Raw genomic sequence first — 16258 nt, 5'->3', positions numbered from 1 at the left:
CTAATGTTCCCAGAAGACCATCGAGTTGAGGCAGCAGAGCAGTGAGTCAGGTATTCCCCGCTCCTGCCCCACAGGGGAGCTTCCATTCTGTAAGGCTCTGCTTTCCAAAGCAAGACCCGGTGTCAGGTGCAGCCCCGGCCAGCTTCCCGCTCCCCCGGAGTTCACTTAGTTACTTCTCCCCTCAGTCCGCGCCCGCCTCCTTCCTGGCAAAGCCTCCTGGGTCGCGTGCAGCCCAGCACTGCGCCACGAAGACAGTGCAGACCAGCCCGTGCCTTTCGAGGTCTCAGGTGGACATGCCGGGGCGGCCGTGCTGGGGTCCTGGGAGAATCCCCGGCCACGGGGCCCATCTGCGGAGACCTGGCAAAAGAAACTGCATGTTGACTTGCTGGGGATTTCTCTCTGAGACCGCGGTGGCCCAGCTTCTGGGGGTCACTGAGCCCACCTCCCCTCCACTCCCATTTGCCCATCATCAACAACAGCAGGGCTATACAGCTCCTCTAGATTGCTGAGGCATTAAGAAAATATCAGTATTTCTGCAAAATAATGAAATTTGCATAAGAAAGAGAATCTTCAATAATGAAGGTGCTCCGGGCTGTCATCTCCCAGGAGAGGAACAGAAGCAGAAATAAAATTTGCAAGACTGCATGTCAGGGCAACCAGTCATGGTTGTTAGTTGGGGGAAATTATGGCAAAATATTTAAAACTAGAAGCCCGCAGGGAGCCTAGAGACCATCTAAAACATTGTATTAAATGCCAGTGGAAGAAGGTACACCGTACAGCAAAAGGCCAAGCAAAAGTCCAGCTAATTTTTGTAAGTATGTGCCACAAATAAGAAAAGCAAACAAAATCTTCCCTTCAGTGTCACGCGGAAGTAAAATTTGCAGCATTTTTTCTTTGTGCACGTAGGTTTCAGGCTCTGTGCTAGGGGCTGGCACCAAGTCCGCCTCCGGTCCGGCCAGGAGATGGCATCCACCACAAGATGCACATGTCGGGGAGTGGCACCCCCTGGGATCTGAAGAGGCTGGCTGCAGCTGGAGGGGATGGTGGGTGGGGAGGGGGTACCCCAGGCAGCATTACTGACCTCCGAAGTGAACACACCAGGGCGGAAAGGAACCGAAGACGGAGAGAAACTGGTTTTCTACATGCAGATGGAACAAAAGGTTTTATATTCACAAAAGGAGATGGATACTAACAAAGCATGACTGAAACAGGGGGAACTCTGCTCCCCCTTCTTAAAAATGTAAGGTAGCTCCTACGAGGTGTAGACAGACCCCATGACCTCTTGTAGGCTCTCTCTGCTCTCAGCAAACTCCCCATGAAATGAAGAGCAGAATCCCTAGAGCAGAATCAGGAAGGATTACTATAAACTCCTTAGCAGTCAGTTTATAACAATATTAATGAGAGCTGAAAATAGTCAGGCAGATGCCCCAGCTCCTCAAACCGGTGTGTCATTTGTTGGTGGGACTTTGAGAGCAGAACTCTCTGCCTTAAGGAACGACCTGACTCGCTGTGGAGCTGGCTCTGCCCTTCGGATGCTGGTCTCCGGAGCCCCCATCAGACCGAGAACGTCCTTCCTTCTCGCGGGTACTCCCCAGGCTCACGGCCTCCTTCTGCCTGCTGGTCTAGACCAGAGCGTGTGCTCACTCAGCAACCATTGTGCCGCCAGCCGGTAGACGAATGGAGGGCATTTCAGAATCCGCTTTACGGGAGTGGCTGGAAAGACGGCCAAGTCTAGAGGATTCATGTTGCAGAGGGCCATCATTTTTTGTAGGACAGATATTAATGGAGTATTTACTCTACGCCGGGCTGGCTATCTCCTGGCAAGCAAAACAGACCAGCTTAGTCCTCCTGGGGCTTCCAGTTTAGTAAGACATTTATTTACAAGCAGGGTTTGAAAACGTCCAAGAGCCTTAAGCTGGCTTATGTGGAGGACATCATTTCTTTGTTCATTCTATCGACATGAGGTCCAGAGGTTGTGGAAAGAACCTCAAACCCCTTTTCCCCCAATGGGAAGCAGGGTTTTTTTTTCAGATTATAGCAATTATCTACCTGTATTTGTGCCTAAAATGCATAATACATGTATGTTCCTAAATTGTACAAGTGCAAAGTGAGTTCATGCAACCCTTGCTTTCTGACTGTTAGTGGAGGCGGCTGGGTGGTGGCAGCCAGCGAGGTCCCTCCGCTCCCGAGGGGTTTTGTCTGCTGTTGCGTCCCTCCCTGGAAGCACCCCATCTTCCTCCTCTTCCTCGGCTTCAAGCTCCCACCCACGCCTGAAGCAGAGCCCTCCGGCAGGCAGGCAATAATTCGTCCGTCTCGGGCCTCAGAGCCACGCTAATCCAAGACATGACCGGTTTTTAAATGTCTGTCTTGTCTGTCGGGCAGCGCTGTGCACACGGAGGCAGTGACTGTATCAGGAGGGGGAGGCTGATGCTCAGGGTGGATCGAGTCTGGAGGCAGAGAGAGGACGCCGGAAGGCAGGCGGGGCCTCGTCGCGGAGGGCGCTGGGGAGGTGGGCAGCCACAGACAGACACTGGGCGCTGTCAATTTTATTTGAATTTCAGACCTTTGACAGCCTCCAACAAGCACCCAGTGCCTGCTGAGCTTCTTAGCTCAAAATCTATTTCCAATTCGGGTCTATACAGTGGCTTGTTATTGTTCAGCGCTGTGCCCAAATGACTGTGTGTTCTTTTTTTTGCTCCATTTATCACACAGATTTCATGTTTTTGAAGGATTCTGCCCCTTGTCAGTTTTAATGATTTTGTTATTTAATCAACCCTGGCTGGCTCACCGCAGTGACTCAGGGGTTTACAATTAGGTCCATCATTCAACCGGCAGGCAGAGAAAGGAGCAGAGAGCAGGGGCCGCGTCCCTGCAGCCCACAGCAGCGGCCTCCGCCTTCCCGGAGGGAGGCGGCGGGGGGACCTCTCCTCCCTCCCTCTCAGACGGTTGTCAGCCATGACATTTTGTTGGGCAGCCTCCCTCCTTAGCTTCCCAACCTCGCTTTCCTGATACGGAACCCATCCCCTGTGGCATCTTGTTTCCCGGCCTCCGGTTGCCTAGGAAATAAGATGGGCCGCGGCTGCGCTCTGCGCTCGGAGCCAGGTGGAAGGAGGGCCCCCTCTTTCTCCAACAGGGGTTTCTGCAGCGGGGCGGCTCCTTCAGATTTTTCCCAGGCCACACCACAAAAGATGGCTGGCGGCCACAAAAGCGGGATGCAGGCGGGCGGCACTCCTTTGTCCCTGGGCTGGCTGTGTCTGCAGGCGACGCATGCATAATTGGCCCCGCTGATGAGCGGCATTGTGCATCCCCTGGGAGAGGCTGCCCTGGGCCCGGGGTCGGGGACCGAGGCTGGTCCAATTAGGAATACCCGGTTGTGCTTCATATTTACATAATGCGGAGTTAAAATTTTCTCAGGTTGTGAGCAGGGGACAAAGTATGGATTTAATCTCTCAGAACAATAAAGTGGGAAGGAATCAAGGAATGCCACCCTCTTGAAATAGTCCTCGGTATGTGTAAGTCAAAGCCGCAAGATGCTCACGCCCAGGGGCGGTAGGGCCTGTCACCAGCTCTTTGTTCTCTGTGCTGCTTGAAGGATTCTGTATCTCCTTGCGTCCTGGGAGCAGTCTTGTCCTTGCAAACAGAATGTGCCCACGAAGTTGGGGCGTGCTTCGCCTTGTGCAGACCGGTCCCAGGGACTGACTTTGCATGTCTTCCCTCAATCAACCTGTCACATCGGCCTCCATGCCATCACCTACCGGGGCAGGCAGCTCTGTTTGGTTTTTAGAACTGAACCAAACAGGAGTTCACCTGCCTGGTGCGTGGCAAGCCGATGAAAAAACTGACACGGAGCTTTTGCACTGAAGAAAGAGAGGCTATTTATTGGTGTGGCACCATCCCGGAGGACAGGGAGCTGATGCTCAAAATCCTGAACTCCCCAATGGCTTCCAAGGGAGGGTTTTTAAAGGCAAGAATTAGAGTTAGGGTCTCCAGGTGGAGTGGCATCCAGTGATTGGCAGAGAGTGAAGTCATGTTCTTAAGATGTCATCTTCTGTTCATTGACGCCAGCATGCCTGGCTGGAGGGGGTCTGTTCTACTTCCAAACTGTAACTTTGAGAAACGTCTGTTCCTAGTGCACTGGGACAATCCATCCTGTGGTTCCTAAGCCCGGTAATGTATCAGTTCACGTGACTGTGTAAGTATTCCCTAACTATTTAAGGCTACAATCACCTTCAACGACACACCGAGACTCTACCACGGTGATCGGCAGTGACCCACCTGCAGCTCACAAGTCCTACGCCGCATTCTCTGCCCGCATCATTCCCAGAAGGACTCATTCTGTCCCTGGTTTTCTGTGTTGACTGGCTCTGGCCTGTGCCCCTGAAGGCCTGGGCAGGGTGGAGAAAGACAAGGAAGGAAAAAAAAACCTCTTTTTGGAAATTCTATAGTAATTCCAATCTCAAGTAATGGCAGCACTGTTGTTTACGTCTTAAATTTCAAGAATTCGGGAGAAGGCGATCTTGCACCTTAAACAGGACATCCCTGTTTCTGACTCAGCATTGCCAGTTTTCTCGACAATTGTTCCTGAAGCCCTTGATGTGCTTCAGAGCCCCTGTGGGGGCTGTGAGAGTGTTTGCGGGTTCCCCGCTGCCTCACGGCCTCAGGGATCGAATCTTCAGGTGGGTGCCCGGAGGGGTGCACATGTCTCTTTGTACAGTGTGTTGGATCTATCGATCGGTTTGGGGAGAACTAACATTTTAGCAATATTTACTGTCCAGTCCATGGACATGATCTCCTTTTAGTTAGGTCTTCTATACTTTCTCTCAGCAAGTATTGGATTTTCAGTGTATTTTTTTAAAGATTTTATTTTTAAGTCATCTCTACCCCCAACGTGGGGCTTGAACTCACAGCCCCGAGATCAAGGGTCGCACGCTCTACAGACTGAGCCAGCCAGGCGCCCCTTTAGCGAATTTTTTATCTTGCAGTTATTTGTTAAGTTTCTCCTTAAACATGTGTTTTGTATTATTTAAAACTTTTTTTTATTTCTTTTTCCAATTTTTGCATTGATAGTGTATGGGAATGGCATGGAAGTTTTATTGTTGTTATATTTGCCGTATATTCTGCAGTCTTGCTAAATTACTTCAGAGATCTAGAAGGTTTTTTGGCAATTCCTTAGAATTTTCTGCATACTAAGTCACGGCATTGGCAAATAAAGACAGATTTTCTTCTGCCTTACCAATAGATAGTGTTTTATTTCTTCCCTTGGCTAGTTTCACTGGCTACTATAATGTTGCATAGGAAAAGTGAGAACATATATGCTCCCCTTGTTCACAGTCTTAGGACAGAGTGTAAGTCTTCCAGTATGAAGTATATTAGCTGTAGGCTTTTGGTAAATGCCCCTAATCAGAATAGAAAAAAATCCCTTTTATTTCTAGTTTGCCGAGGTATATTTATTTATTTAATTATGTATTTAAGTGTTTTTCTAGACCTGTTGAAATGATTATGTTTTTTCTTCTGTTCTGTTAATAGGATGAATTACACTCTTGGCTTTTCACATAATAAACCAGATTTGCAGTCCCGGAATGAACCCCACTGATCACCGTGTTAGTTTCCTGAGTACCATTAACAGAAACAGCAGAAATATGCTCTCTCACAGTTCCGGAGGCCAGAAGTCTGAGATCGGGGGTGGGCCATGTTCTCTCCAAAGGCTCTAGGGGAGGGCCATTCCTCACCGTCTCCACATTCTGGCGGTGGCCAGCAATGCTTGCTGTTCCTGGGTTTATAACCTCTGCGTCTGCTGGTGTTCTCTCTCTGTGCATCTGTCTTCCCGAGACACGCTCTTCTCTGCCGGTCTTCTGCTGTTCTTGCTGGGATGCCAATCACATGGGATTGTGGGCCCACACTAATCCAGGATGACCTTGTCATAATTTAACTAATTATACCCGCGGAGACTCCATTTCCAAATATGGGCACGTCCACAGGTACCTGAGGTTAGAATTTCAGCAAATCTTTTTAGGGGCTACAATTCAACTCACTATAACCATGATATACTATCCTTTTTGTATATTTCTGGATTCAATTTGCTAATCATTTATGTTCATGAGAGGTATTATTTTGTAATTTTATTGTCTTATAATGGGTTGTCTGGATTTAGGACGAGCTGAGTGCCAGCCCCAGGAAGTGAGCTGGGAAGTGTTGGGCCTTGCTTGCTTTCTGGTAAGAGTTTGTGTACGGTTAGTATCTTTTTTCCCCAAGTGTCTGTTAGAACTCACCATTGGAACCATCCGGAGTTCTCTCTATTTTTCTTTCAAGTTCAGTTTCTCTGTTAGATATAAGGCTATTCTTTTTTCTTAAACTTATTCTTGTGTCAGCAGTGATGGTTTGTGTCTTTCAGAGAATTTGTCAATCTAATCTAAGTTGTCAGATCTGTTGGCATCTTTGTTCATGACATTTCTTATCATTTCATGTCTGCAGCATCTGTAGCAATGTTCATGCTCTTATTCCTGATACTGGTAATTTCTGTTTTCCTTGATCAGTCTAGAAGCTCATCAATTTTATTGACTGTTTCAAAGAATCAGCTTCAGGTTTTATTCATTTTCTTTATTATGTTTCCATTTTCCACTTCCTAAATTTCTTCCCTTATTTTATTATTTCCTTCCATGGACTTAGGTTTGTTTTGTTCTTTAATGCGGGAGCTTAGCCACTGATTTTATACCTTTCTTTTGTGATATAAACATTCATAACTATGAATTTCCCTCTACTTACAACTTTAGCTGCATCCCAGTGTTGTTGTTTTTTTTTTAAGATTTTATGTATTTATTTGAGAGAGAGAGAATGAGAGAAAGCACATGAGAGGGGGGAGGGTCAGAGGGAGAAGCAGACTCCCCGCGGAGCAGGGAGCCCGATGCGGGACTCGATCCCGGGACTCCAGGATCATGACCTGAGCCGAAGGCAGTCGCTTAACCGACTGAGCCACCCAGGCGCCCTGCATCCCAGTGTTTTGATAAATCTTTCTCTCTCTCTCTCAATAAATAAATAAATATCATTCAGAATACTTTCTATTTTCCTTTGTGTGTGTAGTGGGTCGAATGCTGGCTCCAAAGATATGTCCACATCCTCATCCCTGGAACCCATGAATATCACCTTACATGGCAAAGATGTAATTGTGTTGAGGGTCCTGTGAGGGGACTTTATCCTGGACTCTCCAAGTGGGCTACGTGCATCCTTGCAAAAGACGCAGAGGGGGTTTTGACAGAGATGAGTACAGGGGACAACGTGAGGCAGGCAGGAGGGATGCTCACTCTCACCGCACCCCCGGGGCCCCCAGGGACTGCAAGAGGCAGGAAGGTTGCTCCCCAGGAGGCTCGGTCAAGCACCACTCCACGGCACTCTGGTTTCAGTCCGTTAAAACTGATTACGGACTTCTGGCCTCCATGACTCTGAGAGAATAAAGTTCTGTTGTTTAAACCCCCCAGTTTGAGGTAATTTGTCACAGCAGCCCCAGGAAGCTAATGCACTTTCTGATCTTTTTTTTTTTTTTTGATCCACGGGTTAGTTAGAAATGTGTTGTTTAATTTCCAGATATTTGGAGATTTCCCAGCTATCTTTGTGTTACTGGTTTCTAATTCAATTCTCTTGTGGTCAGAAAACACATTCTGTATGATTTCAGCCCCTTTAAATTTATAGAGACCGTTTTACAGCCCAGAAGACGGTCTACCCTAATCCATGAGTGATTATGATGCCCTGTAAAGGTCAGCTGGTGAAGCAGGTTGGCGGTGTTTCTCAAACCTCTGTGTCCTTACTATTTCTCTGTTGAGCAGTTACTGAGAGCTGTAATTGTAGATTCGCTCAGTCCTTTCAGATGTCAGTTTCTGCTTCATCTATTTTGAAGCTATTATTAGGCACATCTGCTTTTGGGCTGTTAACATAGCTATTCCAGCTTTTCTGTGATTCCTGTTTGCACAGCGTATCTTCCTCCATCTCTGTGCTTCTAATCTATTTGCATCTTTATGTTTAAAGTGTGTTTCTTGGGACGCCTGGGTGGCTCAGTTGGTGAAGCGTCTGCCTTCGGCTCAGGTCACAATCCCGGGGTCCTGGGATTGAGTCCCGCATGGGGATCCTTGTTCAGCGGGGAGCTTGCTTCTCCCTCTCCCTCTGCCCCCAACATGCTTGTTTTCTCTCTCTCTCAATAAATAAATAAATAAATAAATAAAATACTTTTTTTTTTTTTTTTCCCCTAAGGAATATAAGGAATAACACAGAGGACCACAGAAGGGAGGGAAAACTGGGGAGAAATCGGAGAGGAAGACAAACCACAAGAGACTCTGGATTCCGGGAAACAAACAGGGTTACAGAAGGGAGGGCGTTGGGGGATGGGGTAGCCGGGTGATGGGCAATAAGGAGGGCAAGTGATATGATGAGCACTGGGTGTTATACGCAACTAACGAATCGTTGAACGCCCCATCAGAAACTAACGATGTACTATATGGTGCTAACTGAACACAATAATAAAAAATAAAATAAAATTCCAAAAACAATCAAAAAAGGAATTCATTTTATATAAAAATAAATAAATAAATAAAGTGTGTTTCTTGCACAGAGCATACAGAGGGCCTTAGTTCTTTATTACCCTGACGATTTCTGCCTTCTAGTAGGAGAACGTAGGCCATTCAACTCAAAGCTGACAGATTTGGGAGCTGTTTGTGACCAAAGTTATCCCACCTTGATTAACACCCCCCACCACGGTCTCTGACAACACCAGTACCAACCCTCACTGCAAAAACGCTTCTTTCTACCAGGACGAGCATCCCCATGTAGCATCCAACAGACGAAGAGTTTCTGTCGTTTAAAAGGAAGAGATGGTGTTGAGGAAGCAGAATTATAGCAGGTGCATCCATAGCAGAGTGCCGGGCTTTGTCCACTTGACAAGGCGGAGACTGCTAGCCTTCAGCATTCCCAACCCAAGTCACATCCTGCAACCCAGAGGGCAAAAGCTTCTTCCTTGTTCTCCAAAATAACACTTGGGAAAGGTCACTCATGATCTCAGCTGTGTCACTCACTGTCTCCTCCAGGGCCCAGCACTGAGGCCAGGAGAATGTCACACTCTCATCCGCGGGCAACACACGGAGCTGGGGAGGACCCCTCCCAACAGAAATGGGGCACTGGACAGAGGAGACAGCAGATGGACATTTCGCCTTGGTGTGTGGTCGCCTGAGCTTCCCTCTTGCAGACAGAACCACAGAGAAGTATGTGTTCAGGGCTGCGCAGACCCCGCGGGGCCGTGCTCCGCGTTGGCCTGAGCACCGGGACCCCTGCCCACTACTCGGCAACCGTGGGACCTGGACGAATCGCCCAGCATCCTGACGACAGGCCCTCCTCGCCCATCAGACCAATAAATCCGACTCTTCCCAACATCTCGGGAGACTAATGCTTCTCGGAACACATTTTTGAAAAAGCTGGGCAATGGAAAAAGAGTGGATTTGGGAGTTGGACTCTAGATCTTTGGGGAGTTTTCTTTCATTTTTGGTGTGGGTGGCATATTTTATTGAGGAATGTGTGTTTTCAGAAAGAGTGCATGGGTGGCAAACATCTTTCTTTTGCTCTCAAAGTTAAACAGTAGTTTGGGTGAGTGTAAAATTCTGATATCTCCACTCTTTCTCTCAAAATCTCCATAATCCCTGCTTCTTAAATTTAGTGTCTCAGTCAGGACCCCGATGCCAGTCTGCTCTCTCTCCTCTCCCGTGGGAGGGTCGTAGAGTTGTCTTCCACACGGAGTTCGGAGAATTCACTGGTCTGCATTTCTGTGTGGGACGTCCCCCCAGTGTTCTGCCCTGACCCTCTGATGTGAAGACTCACCTCTGCTTAGTTCGGGGGTTGCCCCTGTGGTATCTGTTTGCGTATTGCCTCCCCAGGGTCTGCACAACCTTAGTAGTCAGTTACTGCCGCGCCAACGCTTAGTAACCAGCCACCCCGTGGTGACCGGCCACGAGCATGCATCGCCCTGCTCTTGGGGTAGTGCATCCTCAAGCCGCAGGACTGTGGTCCTCGAGGAGGCTCAGCTCCATGGGCCTCGCCTCTGTGACCAGCTGCTGCGACCACGTCCTCCTCATGGCTACGGGAGATGGTCAAGAGCAAAGCAAGTCGTGTGGCCAGATCAACCCCAACGGGACCAAGGAATATACATTACCTCGAGGGGGGAGAGTCCCCAGAGGTGTGGCTCAGGGTGCGGGTGGGGGAGGGCTGGGGCTCGGGGACAATTAAGGCGTCTGCTAATATGGAATGTGGATCCGGGGTCCTGGTTAACATGACCCGCACCTCTGACTCTCGATTCTGTAGTAACTCTCTGTCCCTCCCAGTCTCCCTCTCTCTCCTTCTCTCCCTCCCATCTGATCTTGATTCCAAGTGAATTATACGTGATAGTCTTCTAATTCTGTACTTTGGTTCTAAGCATAACATCAGGAATAAAGATAACCTATCATTTAGCTTCACTGCTAATCAAAGAAATGCAAATGACAGCCGCAGGATCACATTGTCCGCTGGACTTGGGGTTCCGGGAAACGGGCAACGCCCCTCGCTGCTCCCGCTGAGGCTGAGGCTGGGGCTGGAAAGACACCCTCCTGTGGAGGGGTGGACGCCCCGTCCCTGAAGGCTCTCACCTGCTCGCCTCCTCGGGTGCAGTTCCCCTGTGCCTCTGGTTGGTGCTGGAGAGCCTCCCATTCTCCGTGGTGACCTGGAGTCTCCGCCCCTTATGTGGACACTGAGCCGGCGGATCCGGGGCCATCTGTCAGCCAGACCTGGCCACCGAGCCCTGGGAGGGGCTGCCCCAAACTGAGACGCACGGTAAGAGCGAAAACCACGCTGGGTCAGAAAGGTGCGACACCGGGCGAGACCCCATCACGTGCTTTGTACTGGTCACGTGCTGACATGAGGGCGTTTGAGTTGCACAAAACATACCATTTAAATTAATTCCCGCTGTTCTTTTTTACTTTTTTTAACGCGACTCCCAGAAAGTGTAAAATTCCGTAAGTGGCCCGTGGCATATTTCTATGGGACGTTGCTACCTTAGCTGTTTCCTAACGGCTTTAAGACTTTTAGGCAGTCAAGGCGACTCCTGGAGTTTTTGTTTTGTTTTTAACGGACAAAAGAATTGTATCATGCTTATCTACTTGACCTTTTATTGTACTTTACTTGACCTTCTGCTGTATTTTATCTTAGAATTCTTCCTCTCTTTTTAGCGATGTATTTATTTTATCTTTTGTTTACTTTATTTTGAAGGGAAAAGAGATTATAGTGCAAGAAAGGATCATTTGTGCCCAGGAAAGGGGAGACCACATACTTTAGAAAAGCTCTCGTCTCCAGGGAGGACTTTTCCCCAGTGCACAATGGCTCTCCCTTCTTCCTCCGAGGATGACCCCTGTGCCCAGGTAAGAAGGCGTAGCCCCCAGGACCCAGTGTCCCATGAGGACTCCTCCATTCATCTTGCCGCTCGGGGAGACTGCATCATCCTGTTAGAACCCTGTCCTTGCAGTCTTCTGGGGAACTCGCCGTCCCTTGCAGGAACTCGCCCATCCTCCAGGAGGGGTGAGGAAGGACGCACCACAGCCCTGTTGGCTTGGACAGCTGCAGGGCCCGCGAGGAGCCCACCTGAGCTCACTCCACGTTACAGCGGGAGAGGCTCTGTTTCTCCTCGGTGACATGTCCACGGGCAAACATCTGCGTCCCTGCACCTTCCCCACTGTCCGGCCCTCCCCAGCTCTCACTGAAGCACCGTGCGGGTGAGACGCTCATCACGGTCCTGGCTGCAGAGTAACTCCGTGGCCAGTGGCACCCCCTCCCAGGGGGAACCAGCGAACCTCCCCACGGCGGGCGCTGGCCCTGGGCTGGATGTGTGCTCTCGGGTCAGGAGACCGGAGGTCCCAGAGGGAGCACGCCTGCTCCTCATCTGCCCTTCCTCGGCCAACCTGGGAACACCCCGGTCTGTCCTGTCAGACGCCAAGTGGTTCTGGTGGAACGAGGTCATCCCGGCTGAACGTCATGCTAACGGGTGACGTGAACTCCAGCTTCCAAAGGCAAACAGTCCCGTTTCTGAGCCCAGGGACACTGTGCAGCACATTCTTCCTGACCAGGGGTCCCTCCTGGAATGTGGGGGGGTGGCTTTCACAACCTCTGTTTGGCTTTTGAAAACCTCTAACACTGAAGGGTGGAGGTCCTATCATCAGCCTCTGTTGCCCTTAGGGCTGCTTGTTACTCCTTGCAGTCACTTTTGGGAAAGGGCACAGGAATGACTAAGGGGCTCACACACCCCGTTGGGTGACCTTGATGTGACCTCACCTTGCTGTGGGGGCGGGGGGCACAACTCAGCAGGAAGATGGGGGAGGCAAGACGTGGGAGCAGACGAGGCTGGAAGGCTGCTGGAAATCTCAAGCCCAGCAGGCTCCAGACAGCTGGGCCGGAGGGAAGGCTCCCCACCAGCTTTTCCAGCCTGCACTGCTTCATGGGTCATGGCCAGCCCACCTGGTCTCTGTGGCCAGGTGTACAGCAGGTGATCAGGGCAAGAAGACCTCTGTGTCTGGGGTCTCTGCTGATGTTGGGGGTGAGGGAGGCATGGGGAGGGGCAGACGAACAGAGTGGACACAGGACATCAGGACTGAGCATAAGGCTTACACATGCGATGATCTCACAGCTCAGCCAAGTAAATCAATGGATTTTATCTATTTTTTTATTTGCAGGCGAGGAGGAAGCACTGCGCACGTCCCAGAGAAACCGGGCGCGTGCGAGCCCCGAACCAGCGGGACCCACTGTCCCCTCCTCCCTGCTGGGCACGCTGAGCAAGTGCTCCCTCTGTGCGGCCCCCTACCCCTCCATCAGCAGCTACGCCAACGCTTACGTGCAGCTCACGCTCTCCCCGCCAGCTCACACCACCGTCCCAGCGATGGCCTGCCCCGGGTCACCCAGGAGGAGAGCGCGCTGTGGAGGGGACTTCAGCTTCCTCTCCTAGACCCGCCCCTCTGGGCCTGAGCCTGGCTGACGCGTCTGCCCCAAGCTCCGCTCCTGTCATTCACATCAGGCCAGTGCCCTCACCACTGGTGCCTTCGAGGACCAGACCTGGTTGCCGCACGTCCAGGAGCCAGGCAGACTGTTACCCCACGTTCACGCTCAGTATTGTGCGGACTCTCCTGCAGGCCGGCTGCGTAAGCCCCTCGCGAGCATGGCCGTCCGGGGGGCTCAGCACCAGCAAGGCCCAGCACAGACTCCACGTCTGTAGGTGGGGAAGGGGACCCCGGACATTTGCTGCAGCCCCCCCCCCCAGCCCCAGGTGGACGTCCCTGATGGTGTTGACACGGAACTAAGCAGACCAGAGCAAGATCTAACAGAAACATCCCTCTTTGCCAGTTCTCACACGTTATGAGGACAGCCTGTAGTCTGTACTAATTTATAATCTCTCCACATGCTCCCCATTTTCTTCTTTTAGCCTCAGTTTCTCCCTACAAATGTGGAAGTTGCTTTTAAACAACTGTAGCCTTCTGATGTGGTAAGTTATGAGCATTATTTATTTTCATGAATTCTTTCAAAGCAGAATCGTGTGAACACGGGTTTTGTTACCACCTTTTCACGTATCAGAATATGTGAGCCGGGCCAAACCAAGTCTGAAACCTAATGTTCTCATGTGTAAATGGGATTAACACCACTGATCTCAGCGCTGCCAAGAGGGTTAAATTAAATCATGCGGAGGCCCCATTGCTCGTGGCCTGGGTCCCAGACCTGGAGGTGCCGTGGGAGCCGAGGCAAAGCTGGACCCCAGAACCCAATGCACATTAGCAGGTAGACATCCTTCAGTAGAGAGAGAGGAGAGGACGGGTCCCATGCTGGGGGACCACGGTCTGCAAGAGGACAAGGCCTGTCACCAGGACTGGGGCGTGCATGCCATTCTCATCTCCGGACCCGTCACCGCTGGAGGCCAGACACTGGCGCAAGCTCAGCGCCAGCTGGGGCCACCGAGTCCCCACGGGGCTGAAGGTGCTGCTCTTGGGCAGGCTCCCAGGCACGGACAAAGTAGCCCAGGGCTCCCAGGGCGCGTGGGCTGAAAAGGACCAGTGAGGAGACATCTGAGGAGTAAACACACTCTATTCAGGAAAAATGGAACATAAAAGGCCGCACGTTGTCTACACCGCGTAAAGGAAAGCAGGAACTGAGACGTCTCTGTGCTCGCGCACGCTCACAGGAGCACCGCTCCCCCTGCGGAAGCAACTCAGGTGTGGGCCAGGAGGTGAGGGGCAGGTGGGATGGGGAGTCACAGGCTGGCTGATGGGGACAGACTCCCAGTTGGGAAGATGGAAGGGTCCTGGAGATACCCCTGGGGACAGCTGCACAGCAAAGGGAATGCGATCAATGCCCCGAACCATACGCTTAAAAATGGCTATAATGGCAAACTTTCTTGTGTGTATTTTACCCTCAATAAAAAAGTAGTATATTCCACCATTCTGTGCCTTGTCATTTTTTTATTAAGATTTTTTATTTATTTATTTGAGAGAGAGAGCACATGAGAGGGGGGAGGGTCAGAGGGAGAAGCAGACCCCCTGCTGAGCAAAGAGCCCGATATGGGACTCGATCCTGGGACTCCAGGATCATGACCTGAGCCGAAGGCAGTCGCTTAACCAACTGAGCCATCCAGGCGCCCTGTGCCTTGTCATTTTTGTTTAAAATATATATCTTGGTGATCTTCCTTCTTGATTCCTCAACTTAATAAGAAACAGATAATTCCTTATTTTACATAATTTGTGCCAGAAAAGGAGAAAAGAATCAAGCTGGTCATTTCTTTTATAAGGCTAATTTTAAAATGTTTTATTTATTTATTTGTCGGAGAGAGAGCACAAGCAGGGGGAGCTGCAGGCAGAGGGAAAGGGAGAAGCAGTCTCTCCGCCGAGCAGGGAGCCCGATGCGGGGCTCGATCCTTCGAGCTGATCCTGATCCTGATCCTGATCGATCCTGATCCTTCAACTCAGGACCCTGGGACCATGACCTGAGCCAAAGGCAGACGCTTAACCGACTGAGCCACCCAGGTGCCCCTATAAGGCTAATTTTTAAAAAGGCTAATATAACTTTGATTCTAACTGGATGCGGAATGATGTAAAAAATATAGAGATCAATTTAACAAACATCTACTGGTCAACGAATCCACTGATGTTCAAACCCACTAGAATTAATCCAAAAGAGTGCATCATGACTAAATGGAGTGAGAACTATCAAGATGGTTTTACATTAGAAAATGCATCAACTCGGGCGCCTGAGTGGCTCAGTTGGTTAAGCGACTGCCTTTGGCTCAGGTCATGATCCTGGAGTCCCTGGATCAAGTCCCGCATCGGGCTCCCTGCTCGGCAGGGAGCCTGCTTCTGCCTCTGACCCTCCCCCCTCTCATGTGCTCTCTCTCTCTCATTCTCTCTGTCTCAAATAAATAAATAAAATCTTAAAAAAAAAAAAAAAGAAAATGCATCAACTTAATAAATGATGTTAATGAGCCATGATTGTCTCAGGAAGTAGAACAAGATGATTTGACAAAGTTCCACAGCAGTTTATAATTCAAACTAAAAAGGTGGAAAAAAACTGTTTTATGTTGATAAAAGCTGTTTACTAAACACCAACAGTAAATGCACTCATTGAGAAATAATAAAATAATTGAGAAATAGTAGAAACGAAACCACTTAGAAATATGGAGAAAACCATGTGAAGAAACACTAAACCTTGGTGCTCTGGGGAGCGACAGTGCTTTAGTAATTGGTCCTCACGGATGGGCATGCAGGTGGCCCCCAGTCCGACCCCGGCGGAAGCCCTGCTGCAAAGAGAAGTGATTGAATTCACAGCGTTCTGCATGTGAGCAAGTGTATCTCACAAAAAATCCCTAAAGTGGAATTTTTAGGTCAAAAGAATATGCATTTGTAATTTTGAGAAATACTGTGAATTGCTCTCCAAAGGTTTCAAATTCACACGTATACCAGTCCCCCACGGCCTCTTCTCTCCAACCCCATGGAGCCAATCCACAAGTGTGACTTCAGCTACGTTTGTATTATTGTGAATAAAATTGAGCATCTCTTCATGAATGTAAGAGCTGTTTGTATTCCTCTTGCTGCGAAATACCTGTTCATATCCGTTGCCTATCTTTCTACTGAACTGTTGGAATTCCTCCTTCCTTCCTTCCTTCCTTCCCTTCTTCTTCCTTCCCTTCTTCCTTCCTTCCTTCCTTCCCTCCTTCCTTCCTTCCTTACTT

Source organism: Mirounga leonina, unplaced genomic scaffold (assembly GCF_011800145.1).
Source record: "Mirounga leonina isolate KUSES-001 unplaced genomic scaffold, KU_Mleo_1.0 Mir_54, whole genome shotgun sequence".
In the NCBI taxonomy this organism is placed as follows: Eukaryota; Metazoa; Chordata; class Mammalia; order Carnivora; family Phocidae; genus Mirounga; species Mirounga leonina.
This window is presented reverse-complemented; position numbering follows the sequence as displayed.